Source organism: Callorhinus ursinus, unplaced genomic scaffold (genome assembly GCF_003265705.2).
Source record: "Callorhinus ursinus isolate GAN/ISIS: 27379988/994484 unplaced genomic scaffold, GSC_fseal_2.0 scaffold24, whole genome shotgun sequence".
Taxonomy (NCBI): domain Eukaryota; kingdom Metazoa; phylum Chordata; class Mammalia; order Carnivora; family Otariidae; genus Callorhinus; species Callorhinus ursinus.
The window spans coordinates 27,389,977-27,415,219 of record NW_027397086.1 but is presented as its reverse complement, the minus strand read 5'-3'; the positions used below and the strand labels follow the sequence as shown (position 1 = coordinate 27,415,219).

Below are 25,243 nucleotides of genomic sequence, written 5' to 3'. Positions count from 1 at the left end.
AGTGTTCCATGATTCATTGTTTGTTCATAACACCCAGTGCTCCATGCAGAACGTGCCCTCCTCAATACCCATCACCAGGCTAACCCATCCCCCTCCCCCCCTCCCCTCTAGAACCCTCAGTTTGTTTTTCAGAGTCCATCATCTCTCATGGTTCGTCTCCCCATCTGACATAGTTTCTCTGCATTCTTAATTTAGGACAGCTTTTAAAATGGGAGTCCTAAGGTTTTTAGTGCATTTATCCATTACTATATTCGAATTAAATTGAAAAAATTCCAAGAATTTTGATTTCTATGTCTGCTGTCATATTTTTCTATGAATTTCATTAAGCTAACAGTACGGAATTGAGAAAGGTTAATGGCTCTACCATTGCTTGACTAATAATTATATATGTTGAAAGCCTTTGAGCAAGGTAGGTATCTTTTCCAATTGCTTTTTCCCCCACAGTCTCCTCATCTGAGACAGTAGGAAAATGCATGAAAAATGTATGTGACAGGAAGTGGTTTTAGCTCCCTGACATGCTGATATTCTGGAACTGCTTGGGATTTAGTGAAGCAGAATCAGTGGCAAGAAGTGCCCAGTGCTGACAACATATCCAATGGGCAGAGGGCCTATAAATCTATGAAATAAATAGCTGCCTGGTGGTATTTTTTTCACCTAGCTATTAACTGGTAGATAAGTCATTTTGTTGCCATGGCAATATGAGAGGGGGAAAAAGGAAATAGTTGGCAGGTAGTTACAAAGTATAAAACTTCTTTTGCTCCTTCCTACATTTAAAAATGTTCTGTTTCGTGGATTTGTGGCTCTACTGACATCAGTGTATTTTTGAAAACGCATTCTTTAAGAATTCTTGTCATCTATGGCATCTGAGGAGCTCTGCAGAATGCCTCTATCTCTAGTTCTTATCCTTAGAGGAGCTCACATTGAAAGCTGCTGGGACCTGACAACTTGCAAGACAGAGGGACCTAGGGACCTAAGAAGGATTATTTAGGGATAAAAGTCATTTTCCTTTGAAAATTGTCCTTTGATTAAGAAAAGAGAAATGGATTTTCCATAGCAGAGCCTTAATACTTAATTGGATTTCCTAAATACATTAGTGTTACGACTATAATATGTAATAAGAGTGTTCATGTATCCTTTTCAAAGAACTTTCCCATCCTCTTCCAGACTAAGCTTTCCTAATTCCACTAAGATAAAGGTCAGCCTTATCTCTGCTTCCCAGACAGAGATGTTGAAGAAGTAAGTATAGATGACTTGAGCAGATAAGACAGGGTTACAACCATGATTAGTGTTTTGTGTATCTTGAACTTGGGGCCATTCTGTTAGGATTTTTCTTGTTCCCTTCACCCCAACCAGGACTCACTGGGTATAAATATTCATTGCTTATGCTAATGTTGAATGGCTTACACAGGGTGTAGCTTTCAGTTATATTTGAAGATCCAGTCACACTCTAATTTCAGTTCCCATGGAATCACTATAAAGATAGGATGCACTTATAACCTCATAGTGTTTTGTTTTGTTTAAACCAAGATTCAACGACTCAAATCCTCACGGGGCTGAGGCAGAGTTATCGAGTATAGTGGATTGTGTTTAACACAATAGAGTGGTTGTGTGGCTGGTGGTTAATTGGAATGTCGACTTAGAATTCAAATTAAAAGAAACATTTAGAGCAGTACTCAAATAAGACCTTTTTTTTGGGTTGAATTCAGCAAGCAGGTTCAGACTGGAATTTCTAGAAATATTGGATCCTTGGAAAATTATTTGCTTAATAAAAATATGACTAAACTATTTATATTATTTTCCTGAACATTGAACATTATGTTGACTTGAAATTATGGAATTCTTTGAAATGTATCATTTTGGACGCCTGGGTGGCTCAGTTGGTTAAGTGGCTGCCTTCAGCTCAGGTCATGATCCCAGGGTCCTGGAATAGAGTCCCACATTGGGCTCCTTGCTCAGTGGGGAGTCTGCTTCTCCCTCTGCATGCTGCTCCCTCTGCTCGTGCTCTTTCTCCCTCTCTCTCTCTGACAAATGAATAATAATAAAATATATATCATTTTCTTATATGTTGAAAGAACACAGTTGATTATGCACTTTAAAAATCACCCATTGGAGAGGGAAATCCATGGAATGCCCCAGTATTGTGTACGATAAAGACAAACTGTGCCTCAGCCTTTAAAATTATACTAAGATTTGTTGAGAAGATAAAAGTTACTATTAGGTCTTGAATTCCTGTAATTTTCCTAGTCTCTGTCCCTTTCTCTTTTCTTGGAGACCCTAGTAATCTTGCAGCAAGCTTAGGCAGTGGACAGATATCATTGTGTGATATTTCTTTGTCATTCTCGTGTTTTCTGTATCTTGTGTTTTATTTTTAGGGCAACTTCCCTGTTTTCCTGGAATAATCTCTCCAGTAACTTCCTGAGAATAATTGATTAGAAGGTAACTTTAAATATATTTTTGCATATTTAAAAATGCTTATATCCTACCATCACACTTAAATGATAGTTTGGCTCCATATAGAATTTTAATTTGGAAATAACTTTCCCTCAGAATTTGGAAGGCACTGCTTCATTAACACCTAGTTGCCAGTATTGCTCTGGAGAATGCATGCTGATTTTTGAGGTTTTGCATGTGACCTATTTTTTTTTCTCAATGCAGCATTCTAAACTTTTGGAATGGTCTGCCTTGGTGCAGGTCTCTTTCATTTACTGTGTTAAGAACTTGGGTGGGCTCATTCACTATTAAACATTTTGTTGTATTATTAGATAATTTCCTGTCCTTAATTTTCTGTCCCCCCCCTCCCCCGGAACAGTGTCAAAGGCTGTACTTCCTAGAAAAATGTTTTCCTTATTTTTTTTTTCCTGATACCCATTTTCTCCTCTCCCGACCCCATACTTTCTGGGAGATCTCCTTGACTCCATCTTCCACATCTTCCATTTCGTTTTTCATTTCTATCATATTTTCAAGTTCTTAGAGTTCTTTTTAGTTCTCTGTTCCTTTTTGTTGTTGTTGTTATATCATCCTGTTTATCATGGTTGTAATAATTTAACCTCTCTAATATACTTGAGGATATTGGTTTTAATTTTTTTCCAGAGGTTTTTCTGGCTCTTGAAATTTTTATGTTTCTTCCAGGTTTTTAAATCTGTTTATGATCCCTTCTTTTATGTGACAACCTTTCTCAATCTTTTTTTTTTTAAGAGGTTTTATTTATTTGACAGAGAGAAAGGGAACACAAGCAGGGGGAATGGGAGAGGGAGAAGCAGGCTTCCTGCGGAACAGGAAGCCCGATGCGGGGCTTGATCCCAGGACCCTGGGATCATGACCTGAGCTGAAGGCAGATGCTTAATGACTGAGCCACCCAGGCACCCCATCTCAATCTTTTTTCTTGGATGGAACCCTTGAAATAATTTTCAGATCTCAGGGAACATATGCATAAAATTAGTACATCTTCAGCTCAAGATACATGACCACTGTTTTAGATATAATAATTCAGTAACAATTTCCAATGCTCTTTTGAGTAGAGAATCATATTTTTCTGTAGGTCTGTTTATTTTGTCCAACGCTTAAGTAATTCCCCCTTTCCAGATAGAATATCAACTCTAATGTAAGTCAGTAATATAGTTTATGGTAATTACAGATCTTTTTCTTTGAACGTTCCCTCCTTGATTTTTAAAACCTTATGCAAGGGTCACCTGGGTGGCTCAGTCAGTTAAGTGTCTGCCTTCTGCTCAGGTCATGATCCCAGGGTCCTGGGATCCAATCCCGCATTGGGCTCCCTGCTCAGTGGGGAGCCTGCTTCTCCCTCTCCCGCTCCCCCTGCTTGTTCTCTCTCTGTCTCTATTTCTGTCAAACAAATAAGTAAAATCCTAAAAAAAAAAAACACCTTATCCAAGTAGCCTAAAGTTTTTTTATAAATTTCTACCATATAAAATGTTAATGAGTTGATATGCGTATGCAAGAATAGTTCCTCCCTACTTTAAATTAAAAATGACTGTCCAGCCTTTCTTGAAATAACCAGGTAGTTAAACTAAACTTACCATTTGTTTTTGTTTTGTTTTGTTTTCTTTGTTTCTTTGTTTCTTTTTCTTTTTTTTTTTTTTTTTTTAATGAAAGATAGCAAATTATTGCATGGGAACCGGGGGTAGGGAAGGGGGAGAGGGAGAGAGAGAATATTAAGCAGGCTCCAGCTACAGTATGGAGCCAACACAGCGCTCAATCTTATGACTGTGAGATCATGACCTGAACCAAAATCAAGAGTCAGATGCTTAACCGACTGAGCCACCCAGGTGTCCCAATCTGAGCTTATCTTTCTGAAAATTAATCTTACTCTATTTTTTACAAATTTTAAAAACTCATGAAACAAACATAATAAAATTCTTTTTAATGACTAGTTTAAGCCAATATAAGATTTGATTTTTCTAAATATGAGCTTGGTAGATTTAAGAAGAGGTTATAAATAGATTTTCATTAATGTTATTTCTAATATGAAAATTTATTGACAGTGTTGAATAGTAATGCTATTATAACCATAAGCACAAGGAACATGGAAAATGGATTGTAAGATACAATTTTATATAAGACTTTGAAGAAATATTTTCTTACTACTTTAATGACCAGGATTAATTTTTAACTTCAGCAATTACAAAGTATTATAAATATGTGTTGGCTTCTCTACCTCTCTTATATAAGAACATGAAGAATATTGTTTTTAAAACTAAAAATGATATATATCTCATTAATTTGAAACCTGTGCTGTTTTTTTCCTGCACAAATCTGCAAGGGGGGATCAAATTTGAGACAAGCACAGTGTATTTCATTTTCAATCAAGATGAGATGATTTCTCTTGATGATTGCTAAATAAGAAAAGTTTGCTCAGACATGCTGAAGGTTGAAAACTGCTGTAAAATATTCACTGTCCTGTGAGTGATTGGACTTTTTTTGATCACCCTGTTGCACAAGTGCAGTGAATGACTCTTGAGGCTGTAATTCTTCATCCCTGACCTTATTGGAATTGTTTATTGACTTAGGTTGAGAATTTCCTTTTTTTTTTTTAAGATTTTATTTATTTATTTGATAGAGACATAGAGCACAGATAGGCAGAGCGGCAGGCAGAGGGAGAGGGAGAAGCAGGCTCTCTGTGGAGCAGGGAGCCCGATGTGGGGCTTGATTCCAGACCCTGGGATCATGACCTGAGCCGCAGTCAGCCACTTAACTGGCTGAGCCACCCAGGTGCCCCTAGAATTTCCCTTTTCTAACTCATACCGCATCTTTAAAAAGAAACCATTTTGGGCTGTCAGACATGTTTGTAAAATATGATGCTAGTAAAATGTAAAACGGAAAGACCTAACATATAACTACACAAAATATCACAAAAAATGAAAGCTTCATAATGCAATTTATTGCTAACTTCTACAGCTCGCATTTGCAATGTTTAAAATAATATCAAATGGCATGGGGCACGTACTGCATGCAGTACTGGGTGTTATACAAAAACAATGAATCGTGGATCACTACATCAAAAACTAATGATGTATTGTATGGTGACTAACATAACATAATAAAATTAAATTAAAAAATGGCATGGAGGCAATTAAATCACAGCACATAAAAATTCATTCTTTAGAATGAAAATTTCTCTCCAGTTTTTATTTATTTATTTTTAAAATTTTATTTATTTATATGAGAGAGAGAGACCGAGAGAGTGAGCACAAGCAGGGGGAGGGGCAGAGGGAGAAGCAGGCTCCCCGCTAAGCAGGGAGCCCGATGCGGGGCTTGATCCCAGGACCCTGGGATCATGACTTGAGCTGAAGGCAGATGCTTAACGACTGAGCCACCCAGGCGCTCCTCTCTCGTTTTTAAAATTACACTATCAGAACATATTTACTCACATAAGCAGCCTATAAATAGAGGTAACTTGAGAGGGAGACTGATATCATCAGCCTGCCATAGTTACCCCCGTGCAGTATAGCAGTCATCCATCAACAGCTTCCTCTAGTTCATGTCAAAACCTGAGAATAGTTTTAGGCAATAAACATTGTCCTACAGTGTACTGCTGAAAGATCTCTTCCTAAATTGTTAGTGGGCCTGTTGGATCACTGTCCATTTCATCATGACGCATGTGAAGTTCATGACTGATGTTGATGATTATTATTATTTGAATCATGATCTTTCACAGAGCCCCTAGGGACACCTTGCAGAACCCTAAGATTCCTTGAGAAACACTATATAGAGGTATTTATCTGCTCTTTGAGGTCAGTTCTACAGCAGGGTTCTGTGCAGAATTATTGGGTGGGACCTTCCTTTTGTTGGGGATTCCCATATGTCAGTCTCTGTGTTTTTACTTGGGACTGTTCAGGGCTCTACATATTTCTGCCTGGAGATTGGGTGTTATATGTGTGGCTTCCAGTACTCTTGGATTTAAACAAAGCAAGGAGATTGGACAAGAACCTCACCATTCAGAATGTAGACTTTTCACTTACTACCAGGCTAAAAAGCCTGGCACCTCTTCTTCAACTTTTGCTGTGTTTAGTGTCTTTGGGTTTGGAGAATCTCTGGTCTGATTTATTCACAGATTTAATTACCTGTTCTGACTGCTTCTGTATGAATATTCAGCCAATGCTTGTATTTTCAGCTCCATACTTTACCTGTGATTTACTATATGTAGTGACATTGACTCCTAAATTTTTATGGGGCTTATGGTATAAATTGGCTTACTTTTCTCCTCTTTATCACCCTCTCTTGCAGGTTTTTGGTGTTCAGCTTTCTCAGATATGAGAAATCCTGCATTCATTTTCCATCGTCCAGTAGTTTGTTGGCAACTCTCACCTGTGTTGTCCCTGTTCCTCTTATCTGTATTGTTGTCTGCATTGTTCTCTTAGTCCTTAAGGAATTCTACCTCTTTATTTCTTTATTCTCATTGTTAGTGGAGTTTCAGGAAGGAACAGTGATAAGCACATGGGTTCAACATGCCATGATTAACCAGATGTCCTTCATTGAAACTCTTAATCCCTTTCTTGTTGAGGAATAGTTCAACGTGGTGAGGGATGCTTATAAAGTGTTGGAACTCAAGTGAAGGATGTTCAGGCTTGGGCTCAGCCCAGAAGTATAAACTGGTAGCCTGCAGGTCCAAAACAGTCTTCAGATGTTTTATTTGAATACTCAAAGATTGTTATTTAATTAGTGCTATTTTAATTTTTTTTTTAGAGAGGGGGGAGGGTGGGAGGGAGAGGGAAAGAGGGAATCCCAAGCAGGCTCTACTCCAGCATGGAGCCCGAGGCAGGGCTTGATCCCACAACACTGAGACCACGACCCCAGCCGAAATCAAGAGTTGGATGCCCAACCAACTGAGCCACCCAAGCATCCCAAGTCAGTGCTATTTTAAAAATAGGAGAGAGTTTGCCTTATAATCAAGAAGTCAGACATCTTTAAACAAAAATCAGATCTGGTTCTACATTCTTGCATGATAACAATTGGCTGGAGAGGGATGATTGGGTATTTGCTCACTAGTTTGCCACAGTTGTCTGCAGTTTGGCTCCATTCATACCTCTGATTTGATTTTGCACTGCCCCCACCTGAGAAGAGTGTTTCCTGGATTTAGGAAATTCATGACATGTTATACATTTGTGGTGTTATCTTCTGTCTGCTGAAAGATTCATCACTATTTTTTTGTAAAATATATCATTTTTTAATCTCATTTATCTTAAACGGATACATTTTCTTTCTTATCATTGTCTTAAAGTAATTGTTTTCTTGTAATATAATGATAATACCATTTACACAAGACAAAATATAGATAGGAAACAAATTCATGGAAAACGCTTAGCCATGTTAATAATCAATGATGTATCATTTTGTGCCTTATTAAATTAGACACTTTCTCCTCCCAACAACCAAAAGAATAACAAAACAAAAAGTCAGTGCAATATTGACAAGTTTATGGCAAAACCAACACACTCATATATTGCCAAGAGAAATATAGAGTGATGCCTCCTTTTGGGAAAGCAATTGAGTAACATATATTTTAAAATAACATACAAGTTATGTGCATAAAAGTAGTTTTGAAAGTTAACTGTAACAGCAAGAGGAGGAAAAAAAGGGAAATTTAAACACCCAATGGAAGAGAACGATTAGCTACATTGTGGTCCAGCAACAATGGTAATACTGTGGATTTATTGAAAATATACAACCAAAAAGGCTGTTATATGTTAGATTATAATACAATGCTTAGTGAAAATGTCAGACTATTCAATTATATTTATATACTTTTACAAATTATCCAAATATACAGACCAAAACCAGGAAGTTATTATTTTTTAAATTTTACTATGTTGTGTTAGTCACCATACAATACATCATTAGTTTTTGATGTAGTGAACCATGATTCATTGTTTTCATATAACACCCAGTGCTCCATGCAGTACGTGCCCTCCTTAATACTCATCACCGGGCTAACCCATCTTCCCACCCCCCCCCCAACACCCTCAGTTTGTTTCTTGGAGTCCACAGTCTCATGGTTCGTCTCCCGCTCCGGTTTCCCCCCCTTCATTTTTCCCTTCCTTCTCCTAATGTCCTCCATGCTATTCTTTATGTTCCACAAATAAGTGAAACCATATGATAATTGACTTTCTCTACTTATTTCACTTAGCATAATCCCCTCCAGTCCCATCCATGTTGATGTAAAAGTTGGGTATTCATCCTTTCTGATGGCTGAGTAATATTCCATTGTATATATGAACCACATCTTTTTTTTTTTAAGATATTATTTATTTATTTGACAGAGAGAGACACAGTGAGAGAGGGAACACAAGCAGGAGGAGTGGGAGAGGGAGAAGCAGGCTTCCTGCTGAGCAGGGAGCCCGATGTGGGGCTCGATCCCAGAACCTTGGGATCATGACCTGAGCCAAAGACAGATGCTTAATGAGTGAACCACCCAGGTGCCCCCGGACCACATCTTCTTTATCCATTCATCTGTTGAAGGGCATCTCAGCTCTTTCTACAGTTTGGCCATTGCAGACATTGCTGCTGTGTACATTGGGGTGCATAGGGCCCTTCTTTTCACTACATCTGTATCTTTGGGGTAAATACCCAGGAGTGCAATTGCTGGGCCATAGGGTAATTTTATTTTTTATTTTTTGAGGAACCTCCACACTGTTTTCCAAAGTGGCTGTACCAACTTACATTCCCACCAACAGTGTAAGAGGGTGCCCCTTTCTCCACAACCTCTCCAACATTTGTTGTTTCTTGCCTTGTCAATTTTTGCCATTCTAACTGATGTAAGGTGGTATCTCAATGTGGTTTTGATTTGAATTTCCCTGATGGCTAATGATGATGAACATTTTTTCATGTGTCTGTTAGCCATTTGTATGTCTTCTTTGGAGAAGTGTCTGTTCATGTTTTTTGACTTATTTGTTTTTTCGGTGTTGAATTTGAGAAGTTCTTTATAGATCTTGGAAATCAGAGCTTTGTCTGTAGTGTCATTTGCAAATATCTTCTCCCATTCTGTGGGTTGCCTCTTTGTTTTGTTGACTGTTTTCCTTGCTGTGCAGAAGCTTTTTATCTTGATGAAGTCACAAAAGTTCATTTTTGCTTTTGTTTCACTAGTCTTTGGAGATGTATCTTGAAAGAAGTTGCTGTGGCCGATGTCAAAGAGGTTACTGCCTGTGTTCTCCTCTAGGATTTTGATGGATTCCTGTCTCACGTTGAGGTCTTTCATCCATTTTGAGTTTATCTTTGTGTATGATGTTAGAGAATAGTCGAGTTTCATTCTTCTGTATGTAGCTGTCCAGTTTTCCCAGCACCATTTATTGAAGAGACTCTCTTTTTTCCTGTTTTGTCGAAGATTATTTGACCATAGAGTTGAGGGTCCATATCTGGGCTCTCTATTCTGTTCCATTGATCTATATGTCTGTTTTTGTGCAAGTACAATGCTGTCTTGGTGATCACTGCTTGTAATATAGCTTGAAATCAGGCAACGTGATGCCCCCGCTTTGTTTTTCTTTTTCAACATTTCCTTGGCGATTCGGGGTCTTTTCTGATTCCATACAAATTTTAGGATTGTTTGTTCCAGCACTTTGAAAAATGTCATTGGAATTTTGATCAGGATGGCATTGAAGGTATAGATTGCTCTGGGTAGCATAGACATTTTAACAATGTGTATTCTTCTGATCCATGAGCATGGAATATTTTTCCATCTTTCTGTGTCTACTTCAATTTCTTTCATGAGTATTCTGTAGTTCCTAGAGTACAGATCCTTTAGCTCTTTGGTTAGGTTTATTCCGAGGTATCTTATGGTTTTTGGTGCTATTGTAAATAGAATCGTTTCTCTAATTTCGCTTTCTATAATTGCATTGTTAGTGTATAAAAAAGCAACTGATTTCTGTGCATTGATTTTGTATCCTGCCACATTACTGAATTGCTGTATGAGTTCTAGTAATTTGGGGGTGGAGTCTTTTGGGTTTTCCACATAAAGTATCATGTCATCTGCGAAGAGAGAGAGTTTGACTTCTTCTTTGCCAATTTGAATACCTTTATTTCTTTTTGTTGTCTGATTGGTGTTGCTAGGACTTCTAATACTATGTTGAACAATAGTGGCAAAAGAGGGCATCCTTGTCGTGTTCTTGATCTTAAGGGAAAGGCTCTCATCTTTTCCCCATTGAGGATGATATTTGCTGTGGGTTTTTCATAGATGGATTTTATGAACTTGAGCAATGTTCCCGCTATCCCTGTACTCTGAAGTTTTAATCAGGAAAGGATGCTGTATTTTGTCAAATGCTTTTTCTGTATCAATTGAGAGGACCATATGGTTCTTCTCTCTCCTCTTATTAATGTGTTCTATCACATTGATTTGCAAATATTGAACCACCCTTGCACAGGGATAAATCCCACTTGGTTGTGGTGGATGATCCTTTTAATGTATTGTTGGATCCTATTAGCTAGGATTTTGTTGAGAATTTTGGACTCCGTATTCATCAGGGATATCGGTCTGAAAGTCTCCTTTTTGATAGGGTCTTTGCCTGGTTTGGGGATTAAGGTAATGCTGGCCTCATAGAATGAGTCTGGAAGCTTTCCTTCTGTTTCTATCTTTTGAAACAGTTTCAGGAGAATAGGTATTATTTCTTCTTTGAATGTTTGGTAAAATTCCCTATGGAATCCATCAGGCCCTAGACTCTTGTTTTTTGATCACTGCTTCAATCTCGTTACTGGTGACTGGCCTATTCAGGTTGTCAGTATCTTCCTAATTTAGTCTTGGTAGTTTATACGTTTCCAAGGAGGCATCCATTTCTTCCAGGTTGCTTAATTTATTGGCATATAGTTGTTGATAATAATTTCTAAATAATTGTTTCTATTTCCTTGGTGTTAGTCATGATCTCTCCCCTTTCATTCCTAATTTTATTAATTTGGATCCTTTCTCTTTTCTTTTGGATAAGTCTGGGCAGTGGTTTATCGATCTTATTAATTCTTTCAAAGAACCAGCTTCTAGTTTCGTTGATCTGATCTACTGTGTTTCTGGTTTCTAAATCATTGATCTCTGCTCTAATCGTAATTATTTCTCCTCTAATGCATGGCTTAGGCATCATTTATTGCTTTTTCTCTACTTCTTTAAGGTATAAAGTTTGTTGGTGAATTCGGGATTTTTCTATTTTTTTGAGTGAGGCTTGGATGGATATGTATTTACACCTTAGGACCGCTTTTGCGGTATCCCATAGGTTTTGGACAAATGTGCTTTCATCCTTATTGGTTTCCATGACATATTTAAGTTCTTCTTTGATTTCCTGGTTAACCCAAACATTCTTTTTTTTTTCTTCAAAGATTTTATTTATTTGACACAGAGGGACAGCTAGAGAGGGAACACAAGCAGGGGGAGCGGGAGAGGGAGAAGCAGGCTCCTGGTTGAGCAAGGAGCCAAGTGCAGGGCCGTGTCCCAGGACCCTGGGATCATGACCTGAGCCGAAGGCAGACGCTTAATGACTGAGCCACCGAGGTCCCCCCTGGTTAGCCCAGACATTCTTGAGCAGAGTGGTGTTTTTCTTCCAAATTTTTTCTTGTGATTGAGTTCCAGTTTTAAACCATTAAGGTCTGAGAAATATGCAGGGAATAATCTCAGGCTTTTGGTATCAGTTGAGACCTGATTTGTGACCCAGTATGTGGTCTATTCAGGAGAAAGTTCCATGTGCGCTTGAGAAGAAAGTTATTATTTTTTATTTTATTTTATATTTTTATTTTTTTTAATTTTTTATTGTTATGTTAATCACCATACATTACATCATTAGTTTTGGATATAGTGTTCCATGATTCATTGTTTGTACATTACACCCAGTGCTCCATGCAGAACGTGCCCTCTTTAATATCCATCACCAGGCTAACCCATTCTCCCACCCCCTTCCCCTCTAGAACCCTCAGTTTGTTTTTCAGAGTCCATTGTTTCTCATGGTTGGTCTCCCCCTCCGATTTCCTCCCCTTCATTCTTCCCCTCCTGGTATCTTCTTCTTTTTTTTTCTTGACATATATTGCATTATTTGTTTCAGAGGTACAGAACTGTGATTCAATAGTCTTGCACAATTCACAGCACTCACCATAGCACATACCCTCCCCAATGTCTATCACCCAGCCACCCCATCCCTCCCACCCACCACCACTCCAGCAACCCTCAGTTTGTTTCCTGAGATTAAGAATTCCTCATATCAGTGAGGTCATATGATCCATGTCTTTCTCTGATTGACTTATTTCACTCAGCATAACACCCTCCAGTTCCATCCATGTCGTTGCAAATGGCAAGATCTCATTCCTTTGGATGGCTGCATAATATTCCATTGTGTATATATATACCACATCTTCTTTGTCCATTCATCTGTCGATGGACATCTTGGCTCTTTCCACAGTTTGGCTATTGTGGACATTGCTGCTATAAACATCGGGGTGCACGTACCCCTTCGGATCCCTACATTTGTATCTTTGGGGTAAATACCCAGTAGTGCAATTGCTGGATCGTATGGTAGCTCTATTTTCAACTGTTTGAGGAGCCTCCATACTGTTTTCCAGAGGGGTTGCACCAGCTTGCATTCCCACCAAGAGTGTAGGAGGGTTCCCCTCTCTCCGCATCCCCGCCAACATTTGTCGTTTCCTGACTTGTTAATTTTAGCTATTCTGACTGGTGTGAGGTGGTATCTCATTGAGGTTTTGATTTGGATTTCCCTGGTGCGAGCGATGTTGAGCACTTTTTCCTGTGTCTGTTGGCCATTAGGATGTCTTCTTTGGAAAAATGTCTGTTCATGTCTTCTGCCCATTTCTGATTGGATTATTTGTTCTTTGGGTGTTGAGTTTGATAAGGTCTTTATAGATTTTGGATACTAGCCCTTTATCTGATATGTCATTTGCAAATATTTTCTCCCATCCTGTCAGTTGTCTTTTGGTTTTGTGGACTGTTTCTTTTGCTCTACAGAAGCTTTTTATCTTATGAAATCCTGATAGTTCATTTTTGCCCTTGCTTCCCTTGCCTTTGGCGATGTTTCTAGGAAGAAGTTGCTGTGGCTGAGGTCGAAGAGGTTGCTGCCTGTGTTCTCCTTTAGGATTTTGATGGACTCCTGTCTGACATTAAGGTCTTTCAACCATTTGGAGTCTATTTTTGTGTGTGGTGTAAGGAAATGGTCCGGGCGCCTGGGTGGTTAAGCGTCTGCCTTCGGCTCAGGTCATGATCCCAGAGTCCTGGGATCGAGTCCCGCATTGGGCTCCCTGCTCCTTGGGAGCCTGCTTCTCCCTCTGCCTCTCTCTCTCTCTGTGTCTCTCATGAATAAATAAATAAAATCTTAAAAAAAAAAACAACAGGAAATGGTCCAGTTTCATTCTTCTGCATGTGGCTGTCCAATTTTCCCAACACCATTTGTTGAAGAGACTGTCATTTTGCCATTGGACATTCTTTCCTGCTTTGTCGAAGATGAGTTGACCATAGAGTTGAGGGTCCATTTCTGGGCTCTCTATTCTGTTCCATTGATCTGTGTGTCTGTTTTTATGCCAGTACTATACTGTCTTGATGATGACACCTTTGTAATACAGCTGGAAGTCCGGAATTGTGATGCTGCCAGCTTTGCTTTTCTTTTTCAACATTCCTCTGGCTATTTGGGGTCTTTTCTGGTTCCATAGAAATTTTAGGATTATTTGTTCCATTTCTTTGAAAAAAGTGGATGGTATTTTGATGGGGATTACACTGAATGTGTAGAATGCTCTAGGTAGCATTGACATCTTCACCATGTTTGTTCTTCCAATCCATGAGCATGGAACGTTTTTCCATTTCTTTGTGTCTTCCTCAATTTCTTTCATGAGTATTTTATAGTTTTCTGAGTACAGATCCTTTGCCTCTTTGGTTAGATTTATTCCTAGGTATCTTATGATGTTGGGTGCAATTGTGAATGGGATCGACTCCTTAATTTCTCTTTCTTCTGTTGTTGGTGCATAGGAATGCCACTGATTTCTGTGCATTGATTTTTATATCCTGCCACTTTACTGAATTCCTGTATGAGTTCTAGCAATTTTGGGGTGTAGTCTTTTGGGTTTTCCACATAAAGTATCATATCATCTGCAAAGAGTGAGAGTTTGACTTCCTCTTTGCCAATTTGGATGACTTTGATTTCTTTTTGTTTGTCTGATTGCTGTGGCTAGGACTTCTAATACTATGTTGAATAACAGTGGTGAGAGTGGACATCCCTGCCGCATTCCTGACCATAGGGGGAAATCTCTCAGCTTTTCCCCATTGAGAATGATATTCGCTATAGGTTTTTCATAGATGGCTTTTATGATAATTGAGGTATGTACCCTCTTTCCCTATACTCTGAAGAGTTTTGATCAAGAAAGGATGCTGTACTTTGTCAAATGCTTTTTCTGCATCTATTGAGAGGATCATATGATTCTTGTTCTTTCTTTTGTTAATATATTGTATCACGTTGATTGATTTGCAGATGTTGAACCAACCTTGCAGCCCAGGGATAAATCCCACTTGGTCGTGGTGAATAATCCTTTAATGTACTGTTGGATCCTGTTGGCTAATATTTTGGTGAGAATTTTTGCATCCATGGTCATCAAGGATATTAGTCTGTAATTCTCCTTTTTGATGGGGTCTTTGGTTTTGGGATCAAGGTAATGGTGGCCTCATAAAATGAGTTTGGAAGTTTTCCTTCCATTTCTATTTTTGGAACAGTTTCAGGAGAATAGGTATTAATTCATCTTTAAATGTTTGGTAGAATTCCCCTGGGAAGCCATCTGGCCCTGGGCTTTTGTTTGTTTGGTGATTTTTGATAACTGCTTCAATTTCCTTAATGGTTATAGGTCTGTTTAGGTTTTCTGTTTCTTCCTGGTTCGTTTTGGTAGTTGATACATCTCTAGGAATGCATCCATTTCTTCCAGGTTATCTAATTTGCTGGCATAGAGTTGCTCATAATATGTTCTTAAAATTGTTTGTATTTCTTTGGTGTTGCTTGTGATCTCTCCTCTTCCATTCATGATTTTGTTGATTTGGATCATTTCTCTTTTCTTTTTGATAAGTCTGGCCAGAGGTTTATCAATCTTGTTAATTCTTTCAAAGAACCAGCTCCTAGTTTCGTTGATGTGTTCTACTGTTCTTTTGGTTTCTAGTTCATTGATTTCTGCTCTGATCTTTATTGTTTCTCTTCTCCTTCTGGGTTTAGGCTTTATTTGCTGTTTTTTTCTCTAGCTCTTTTAGGTGTAGGGTTAGGTTGTGTATTTGAGACCTTTTTTGTTTCTTGAAAAGGCTTGTATTGCTGTATACTTTCCTCTCAGGACTGCCTTTGCTGTATCCCAAAGATTTTGAACAGTTGTGTTTTCATTTTTATTTGTTTCCATGAATTTTTTTAATTCTTCTTTAATTTCCTGGTTGACCCATTCATTCTTTAGTAGGATGCTCTTTAGCCTCCATGTATTTGAGTTCTTTCCGACTTTCCTTTTTTGATTGAGTTCTAATTTCAAAGCATTGTGATCTGAAAATATGCAGGGAATGATCCCAGTCTTTTGGTACCAGTTGAGACCTGATCTGTGACCTAGGATGTGATCAATTCTGGAGAATGTTCCATGGGCACTAGAGAAGAATGTGTATTCTGTTGCTTTCGGGTGGAATGTTCTGAATATGTCTGTGAAGTCCATTTGGTCCAGTGTGTCATTTAGAGTCTTTACTTCCTTGTTGATCTTTTGCTTAGATGATCTGTCCATTTCAGTCAGCGGGGTGTTAAAGTCCCCCACTATTATTGTATTGTTGTCAATGTGTTTCTTCGCTTTTGTTACTAATTTCCTTATATAATTGGCTGCTCCCATGTTCGGGGCATAGATATTTATAATTGTTAGATCTTCTTGGTGGATAGACCCTTTAAGTAGGATATAGTGTCCTTCTTCATCTCTTATTACAGTCTTTGTTTTAATATCTAATTTGTCTGATATAAGGATTGCCACCCTAGCTTTCTTTTGGTGTCCATTAGCATGGTAAATGGTTTTCCACCCCCTCACTTTCAATCTGGGGGTGTCTTTGGGTCTAAAATGAGTCTCTTGCAGACAGGATATTATGGGTCTTTTTTTTTTTTTTAAAGATTTTATTTATTTATTTGACAGAGACAGAGACAGCGAGAGCAGGAACGCAAGCAGGGGGAGTGGGAGAGGGAGAAGCAGGCCTCCCGTGGAGCAGGGAGCCCGATGTGGGACTTGATCCCAGGACCCTGAGACCACACCTGAGCCGAAGGCAGACGCTTAACGACTGAGCCACCCAGGCGCCTGATGGGTCTTGTTTTTTAATCCATTCTGATAGCCTGTGTCTTTTGATTGGGGCATTTAGCCCATTTCCATTCAGGGTAACTATTGAAAGATATGAATTTAGTGCCATTGTATTGCCTGTAAGGTGACTATTACTGTATACTGTCTGTGTTCCTTTCTGATCTATGCTGCTCTTCGGCTCTCTCTTTGCTTAGAGGACCCCTTTCAATATTTCTTGTAGGGTTGGTTTCGTGTTTGCAAATTCCTTTAGTTTTTGTTTGTCCTGGAAGCTTTTTATCTCTCCTTCTATTTTCAATGACAGCCTAGCTGGTTATAGTGTTCTTGGCTGCATATTTTTCTCGTTTAGTGCTCTGAAGATATCTTGCCAGTCCTTTCTGGCTTGCCAGGTCTCTGTGGATAGGTCTGTTGCCAATCTAATGTTTCTACCATTGTAGGTTACAGATCTCTTCTCCTGAGCTGCTTTCAGGATTTTCTCTTTGTCTCTGAGACTTGTAAGTTTTACTATTAGATGTCAGGGTGTTGACCTATTTTTATTGATTTTGAGAGTGGTTCTCTGTGCCTCCTGGATTTTGATGCCTGTTTCCTTCTCCACATTAGGGAAGTTCTCTGCTATAATTTGCTCCAATATACCTTCTGCCCCTCTCTCTCTTTCTTCTTCTTCTTGGATCCCAATTATTCTAATGTTGTTTCGTCTTATTGTATCGCTTATCTCTCGAATTCTGCCCTCGTGATCCTGTAGTTGTTTCTCTCTCTTTTTCTCAGCCTCTTTATTTTCCATCATTTGGCCTTCTATGTCGCTGATTCTCTCTTCTGCCTCATTAATCGTAGCAGTTAGTGCTACCATTTTTGATTGCACTTCATTAATAGCCTTTTTGATTTTGATCTGGTTAGATTTTAGTTCTTTTTTTTCTCCAGGAAGGGTTTCTCTAAAAACTTCCATGCTTTTTGCAAGCCCAGCTAGTATCTTTAAAATCATGATTCTGCACTCTAGGGCCGACATCATACTAAAGTCCATATTGAGTAGGTCCCTGGCAGATGGTACTACCTCTTGTTCTTTTTGCCAAGGTGATTTTTTTCATCTTGTCATTTTGTCCAGAGGAGAATAGATAAATGAGAGAACAAAATGGTAACAGGTTAACAACGTCCCCAGCAAATATACTCTAAACAAATCAGAAAAGAGCTGAAACCAGGGGAAAAGAAAGGAAAAGAAAGAAAAAAGAAAGAAAAAAAAAGATAGAAACAAAAACAGAACAAAACAAAAAAAAACCAGAGTCTGATCAAATATGATCAGGCTAGTACATAAGATCAGTGCCACACACTAGATTTTGGGTGTATTTTGGTCTTTTAGAAGAAAGTGCCTCCTAAAATTTTAAAGAAAGAAAGACATATATGTACAAAATAAGGGTTGATACAATGAAGGGATGGAAGATGACTGTAAGGATGAAAATTATAAAAGATTTTTTAAAAGGAATTGATAAGATAAGAAGCTGTTTGAAAAAAGAAAGAAGATTTAAAAAAAAAAGGGAGAGAATGTGATCAGGCAGCAGACTAGAACAAAGCCATACGCTAGTGATTTAGGGTATATTTTGATCTGTTAGAAGAAACTGTATCTCAAAATTTTAATGAGAGAACAACTTATATATGTATGCCAAAAATAAGGGAATCTATGAAGGGATAGAATATGAGTCTAAAAATGAAAAATAAAATTGTTTTTTTTTTCAAAAAGGGATTGATAAGATGTTGGTTGAAAAAGGGAAAAAGAAAAATTCAAAAAAATAGTTAAGAAAATCAACTTTGAAAAACTAATGAATCATGATAAAAAAGCCATGAATTCTATGTGCAGTATTCCCCTAGCGCTGGAGTTCTCCCATTCTCCTTGATTGGTAAACTTGGTCTTGGCTGGCTGTTCGTCCTGATCTTCTGGGGGAGGGGCCTGTTGCCGTGGTTTCCAAATGTCTTTGCGGGAGGCGGAATTGCCCCACCCTTGTTGGTCCGGGCTAAGCAATCTGCTCAGGTTTGCTCTCAGGAGCTTTTGTTCCCTGCAAGCTGTCGGTACAGCTTTGGAGGACGAGAGTGGAAATGGTGGCCTCCTAATCTCCGCCCGGAGGAGCCGAGAACTTGGGGCCCAACTCCTCAGTGTGCCCCCAGAGAAAAGCAGTCAGTCACTCCCGTGTCCCCTGTCTCCGGCCACACTCCGTGCTCACCCAGCCTGTGACCCAGCGTTTCTATCTCTGGCAGCCGACTCAGTGTGGAGTCTTCAAACCCAGCAGATCCCTGCGGTGTGCTCCCATGCCGCTCCTCCTTGGGAGGAAGGGGAGTCTCCCCAGATCTATCGCTTGTTGGGTCCCTGTTGGGGGAGCAGTGGCCCGACTGGCCCGCAGATCACAGTTTATGGCAACCCCGAGCTGAGAGCACGCGACTCGGCTCCATCTCTGCAGCCGGCTTCCTGGCTCCGATACCTGGGAGCTCTGCCACACTCAGGCACCCCCGGTCTTTGTGACCCCGAGGGTCCTGAGACCACACTGTCCCACGAGTGTTCCACCCCCCACTTAGCCACTGGAGCGACGTCCCTCAGCGGAGTTGACTTCTAACAGTTCCGATTTTGTGCTCCGCGGCTCTATCACTTGCCAGAAGCAGCCGATGGAGGCCCCCTCCCCTGCCGTCTATCCTCCCGAATACCACCTCAGATTCACTTCTCCACACGTCCTACCTTCCAGAAAGCGGTCGCCTTTCTGTTCAGAGAGTTGTTGCTATTCTTCTCTTCGATCTCCTGTTGAGTTCGTAGGTATTCAGAATGCTTTGATCCCTATTCAGCTGAATTCCTGAGACCAGACGAAATCCAGGTCTCCTACTCCTCTGCCATCTTTCTCCTCCCCCTTATTTTATATTTTTAAAGATTTATTTATTTCAGAGAGAAAGAGAGCAAGAGAAAGAGAGTGTATGGGCGAGGGGCAGAGGGAAAGAATCTTCAAGCCGACTCCTCGATGAGTGTGGAGCCCGATGGAGGGCTCAGTTCTATGACCGATGAGATCATGACCTGAGCCGAAACCCAAGAGTCAGAGACTCAACTGACTGAGGTACCCAGGTGCCCCTATTTTTCTGATTTTAAATGTAATATAAAGTAAAAGAGTACTATTTTTTCTGATTTTAAGTGTGATGTTTATTTATAAAAATAGTAAAAATAAAATGAAGTATATAGAATAAGATGAAAACCAACCTTAATTCTACCACCTCAAATAATTACTGTCAACACTTTGATACATGTTTATATTATATTCTTCTGTTACAGATTTATTGAGGTTTAATTCAATACACTGTACATAAAGTGTGTAAATTTAATAAGTTTTGAATTGTGTCTCCACAGGTGATATATATATCAACACAAGATAATGAATATATCCATCATTCCCAAAACTGTCCTCTGTCCTTCTATAATTGCTTCCCTTGTCACATCTCTTAGAGGCAATCATTGATTACTGTCACTATAGATTGGTTTGAGTTTTCTAGAATTTTATATAGATGAAATAATACATAACCCCTTTTTTATCTGGCTTATTTCAGTCAACATAATTACTTTGGAATTCATCCATGTTGTGTTCTGTGTCAGTATTTCATTCCTTTTTATTGCTGACTAGTATTCTGTTGTATAGATTTACCACAGTTTGTTTATTCATTTATCTGTTGATGGACATTCGGATTATTTACGGTCTGGATATTACAAAAAAAGTTGAAAGTTTGAATGATTGGTAGAAGCTGATAATTAGTATCCAGATATATGGCAGCTTTCAGGAGGGTTTTGGAATCTTCCACAGTCAGAATACCAATTCCAGGAACACTCCACTAGGAGTATATCCTATCCCCACCCTCATATCACTGCTGGAGAGTGATCTATGAATCAGGGTAATTAAACAGGGTAATTCTCCCCTAAAAGTTTCTCAAAATGACAAAAGATATTTATAATATGTCAGAAAAGTCGTATTTGTCATGGAATAGAAGTTCAAAAATTTCAAGAGAAATTCCTTTAAATTTTGAAATTTTAATAGAAGAGGAAAGAAAGGAGGAGAGGAACTTGTTAAGAAAAAAAAGAGGTAGAAAATAATTTCAAAGCTGAAGAAAAATGATTTTTCAGTTTTTGAGATATGCTTAGTATCAAGTAGAATATATGTAATAATTTCACTTTATGGGTCCAAATTTAAAAACATTAAGGATAATGAGAAAATTCAAAGTTTTCAGAAAGAGAAAAATAGTTTTTCCATGAAGAAAAAAAAATCAAAGTGACATCACATTTCTTATGAAAAACAATATATTAGAAAAATATTGGAGCAAAATGTTTGCTATTCTGAAGGAAAACAATTTTGAACTTAAAGTTTCATACCTGGTAAAAGTGGCATTCAATTTGAAAGGTCTACCAAAGACATTTTAGAATTAAAAAAGTCTCAAAAAACTTACCACACATAAACTCCGAAAGAATTGTTAGAGAAAGACCTCCATAAATAAATAAATATACATATATATGTACACATACAACAAATCTATGAGATACAAAACACAGACAAGCAGAATTTTAATCCAAAGAAACACATAAAACATTAGTTAATTCTAAATAATTATTTATGCAGAATCTAAAAAAATAGCTATTTGGTTTTAAAATCCTAGATGATCTCAACATGTAATGCAGTTGGAGAACTAGAAGGATGTGGTAGAGATAAATGTTTCTAAGAAGGTGGGGGAAAAAGACAAACAATGGAAAATGTGAGTGAAAAGTTAGGACATATAAAGACCTATCTTAGAGGCCCAACATAAAAATAATAGAAATCTCAGGATGAGAGAAATGAGAAGATGTAAGGAAAAAATTATTAAATAATAGAGGAGAATTTCCCAGTACTGAAGAGAGAGTAAGACATACAGCTGTCCCAGAAATGTTCCATTAAAAAAATTTACTCTCAGCTTTTGTGTACAAGTCTTTGTGTGGACACATGCTTTCATTTTCTTGGACAAATATTTAGGAATGAAAGAGCTGGATCATATAGTGGGTGTATGTTTAACTTTTGAAGAAATTGCCAAAATGTTTTCCAAAGCGTCATACCATTTCACATTCCCATTAGCAGTGTATCAGAGTTCTAATTCTTCCACATCTCTGCAGAAACTTCAAATGAACAGTCTTTTAAATTTCAGTTATTCTAATAGGCATGTAGTGTTTGTCTCATTAAGGGTTTTTCTTACAGTTAGAAAATTTTTTTTATTGAGGTATGTTAGACATTGTGCTTTTAATTTGCATTGCCCAAGTGACTACTGATGTTGAAAACCTTTTTCTGTGTTTATTTGCCATCTGTCTCTTTTTGGAGGATGTCTGTGTTCAAATCTCTTACAGATACTATTTTTTATTATTGAGTTCTGAGAGTTCTTTATATGTTCTGGAAATAAGTCCTTTATTGGATATATGATATGCAGATATTGTCTCTGTGGTTCGTCTTTTCATTCTCTTCATAGTGTCCTTTGAAGAGCCAAAGCTTTAACTTTGATGAAGTTGAATTTATCAGTTTTTTCTTGTATAGATCATGCTTTTGATTTTATTTTTATTTAGCCTAGATATTTTTTGTATAAATTTTACAGTATTAGGTTTTATATTTAGGTTGTTTTAATTTTTGCATGCAGTGTAAGTTGTGGATTGAAGTGGTTTTTTTTTTTTTTTTTCACTGTTCTAGTGCCATTTATTAAGTCTATATGATCTTTTCTGGATTGCCTTTGCATCTTTGTCAAAAAACTGGGACGTTTGGTTGCCTTAGTCAGTTAAGTGTCTGGCTTTGGCTTGGGTGTCATGATCCTGGGGTCCTGGGATCGAGCCCCACATCAGGCCCCTTGCTCAGCGGGGAGCCTGCTTTTTCCTCTGCCTGCTAGTGCCCCTGCTTGTGCTCTCCCTCTCTCTCTGACAAATAAATAAAATCTTAAAAAAAAAAATCAACCAACCGACTTTCTATTCTGTTTCACCCATTTGTTTATTTTGGACTCATATCACACTCTCTTGATTACTGTTGTTTTATAACATTGTAATAAGTCCTGAAGTCAGGTAGTGTTAAGTCCTCTTTGTTATTTTTAAAAACTTGTTTTGGCTATTCTAGATAAATTTGCATTTCTATATGAATTGTATAATTGGCTTGTCAAGTTCGACAAACGAGCCTCCTGGAATTTTGATTTGGATTGTATTACATCTGTAGAGCAATTTGAGGAGAATTAATGTCTTAACAATATTGAGTCTTTTGATCTAGGTCTCTCTATTTACTTAATGTATTTTTTAGTTTATCTTAGCAGTGGCTTGCAGTTTTCAGTATTCAAGTCTTGTACATCTTCCATCAGATTTATCTCTAAGTATTTTATGTGTATAGACATGCAGTTGGTTTTTGTATATTGATCTTGATAAATTCACTTTGTAGTTGCTCTCAAGCTCTTATTTTCTTTTGTAGATGAGTTAGGATTTCCTCCATAGGCAATCATATTGTCTTTGGATAAAGACACTTCTTTGCTTAGAACCTCTAGTATAATGTTAATAGACGGGGTAAAAACAGACATCACTTAATTTCTGATTTTAGGGGGAAAGTAATTATGTTTTCCTTTTCATGAAATGTACAAAAATTGGTTATTCCTAGAGGTCAGCAATTACCAGGGATCACATTTTAAGCAATAAATGCATTCTGTTTAATAAAAAATTAGTTGTCACACCAATTTACTATAATTTATATGAGTGAATGTTAGAGTTCTCTTTCAGAATGAACAGAATACATGTAAATATTTAAGATTAGGAAAACATCATAGTAATGACTTTCCAATAATAAATATGTCTTTCCTATTTAAATGTAAATAATGTATGAAGGGGCTAGTAGCAATATATTAATAAAGTGGTGTTTGTAGTAGCTGAGGAGTAGCTAGAGTTGGTACTGGTTTTTGGGTGATTAGCAAAAATATTTGCTTTATAACATTCTGATTCTCCTAGACAAAAGTTAGTAAGATTTTCCAAATCTATAAAGCTGCTCTTTTCTAGGCTACATACTTTAAATGCTGACCATGGTAGCAGACCCTGACTTGAACCTTAAAAACCTTAGCCAGTCATGAGCTCTGATGGGAAAAGCCTACATCATAAAATTCATCTTTGTCCTTGGGGCTTTGCTGTCAGACCCAGCAGAGTTCAAACATTTACTGAAGACCAAAACAGTATTTTCTTCATATGCCTTTCTCATCCTTGGTAACCATGTGGGTTGTCATCTAACAACTAGGCTTGCTTGAGCAGTCCTTGAAAGGGGTTTTAGCCCCAGAGGATAAAGAGGCTCTTAAAAACGCTCTGCTCAGAATTCATTGTATCCACTTGAAACTTCTGTTAGTTCCAGAAGGATTATTTAGAATGCTGTCAGACATCACCAAGGAGCTATAAAACATGGCATGTAGCATGGTGTCTGTACCAGCTAAAACTGTTCCAACTCCTAGAAGCTCTCTTACTGGGTCTGAGAATGCTAATTGAATGTGTGGCTGTCTTTTATGCCAGAAATGAGTAAAATGAGACATACTCTTTACTCTCCCCACCCAACCTTATACCTTGCCTATACTTTAGGGCACCTTCCCAGTAAGGTTGGAGGACCTTATTTTCTGTTATATCAGCATCTTGGGCTAACCCTAGCACACATTTACTGATGATATTGTGATAGCCTCTCAATTTGTTTGAATCTCCCACTAGACTATAAACACTGTGAGGCCCTTACTATATCTAAATTACTCATCTTAAGCCACCAGCCACCAGTAACAGTGCCCAGTCTACAGTTGGCACTAAATAGACATTTGTTGGATGAATGTATGAATGAATAAATTCACAGAGCAGACCTTAAGTGGTAGCAGTTTTTTAATTCCCAAGTTAAAGTAATAAGACAAAACTTTCCTTATTCATGAATTGATGAGGGACCAGGGTTTGAAAAGTGAAGAAATAGGGGCACCTGGGTGGCTCAGTCAGTTAAACATCTGCCTTCAGCTCGGGTCATGATCCCAGGGTCCTGGGATTGAGCCCCGCATTGGGCTCCCTGCTCAGTGGGGAGTCTGCTTGTCCCTCTCCCCCACCCCCACGCTCATGCTCTCTCTCACTCTTCCTCTCAAATAAATAAATACAATCTTAAAAAAAAAAAGTGAAGGAATAAATCCAGAGGTTTAGGGAGCAAGGAAGGAAACCGTTAGTAAGGTAAGGGTAGTTTACTGGTAGTCTACTGGTAGTGAGGTTACCTATTTGTGACTTTTGGTCTGGAACATGATTTAGGAGTGGCTTCTGTAACCTCAAGTTTAAATCTAGTTGTGCTGTTATCAGCAGGTTGGTGCATGGATGTGGGACACCATGATAAAGACTCAATCTGTTACGAAACTCTAGAATATTTTGACAAAAAGGGAAAAGAATACTGTGGCTTTCCATTTGTATGTAACTACTTGTGTTGATTCTTGAAATGTTTCTCAC

The 25,243-nt window shown here is 38.2% G+C and overlaps 1 long non-coding RNA gene across 1 annotated transcript in view; it reads left to right on the top strand.

Annotated features, from left to right (window-relative positions):
* Window positions 1–25,243, top strand: part of LOC141369937 (uncharacterized) — an 81,829-nt gene that overhangs the window by 51,953 nt on the left and 4,633 nt on the right. The window contains exon 3 of the long non-coding RNA XR_012373538.1: window positions 2,373–2,436. This is a non-coding gene — a long non-coding RNA (uncharacterized lncRNA). The remainder of the gene's footprint in view (window positions 1–2,372; window positions 2,437–25,243) is intronic.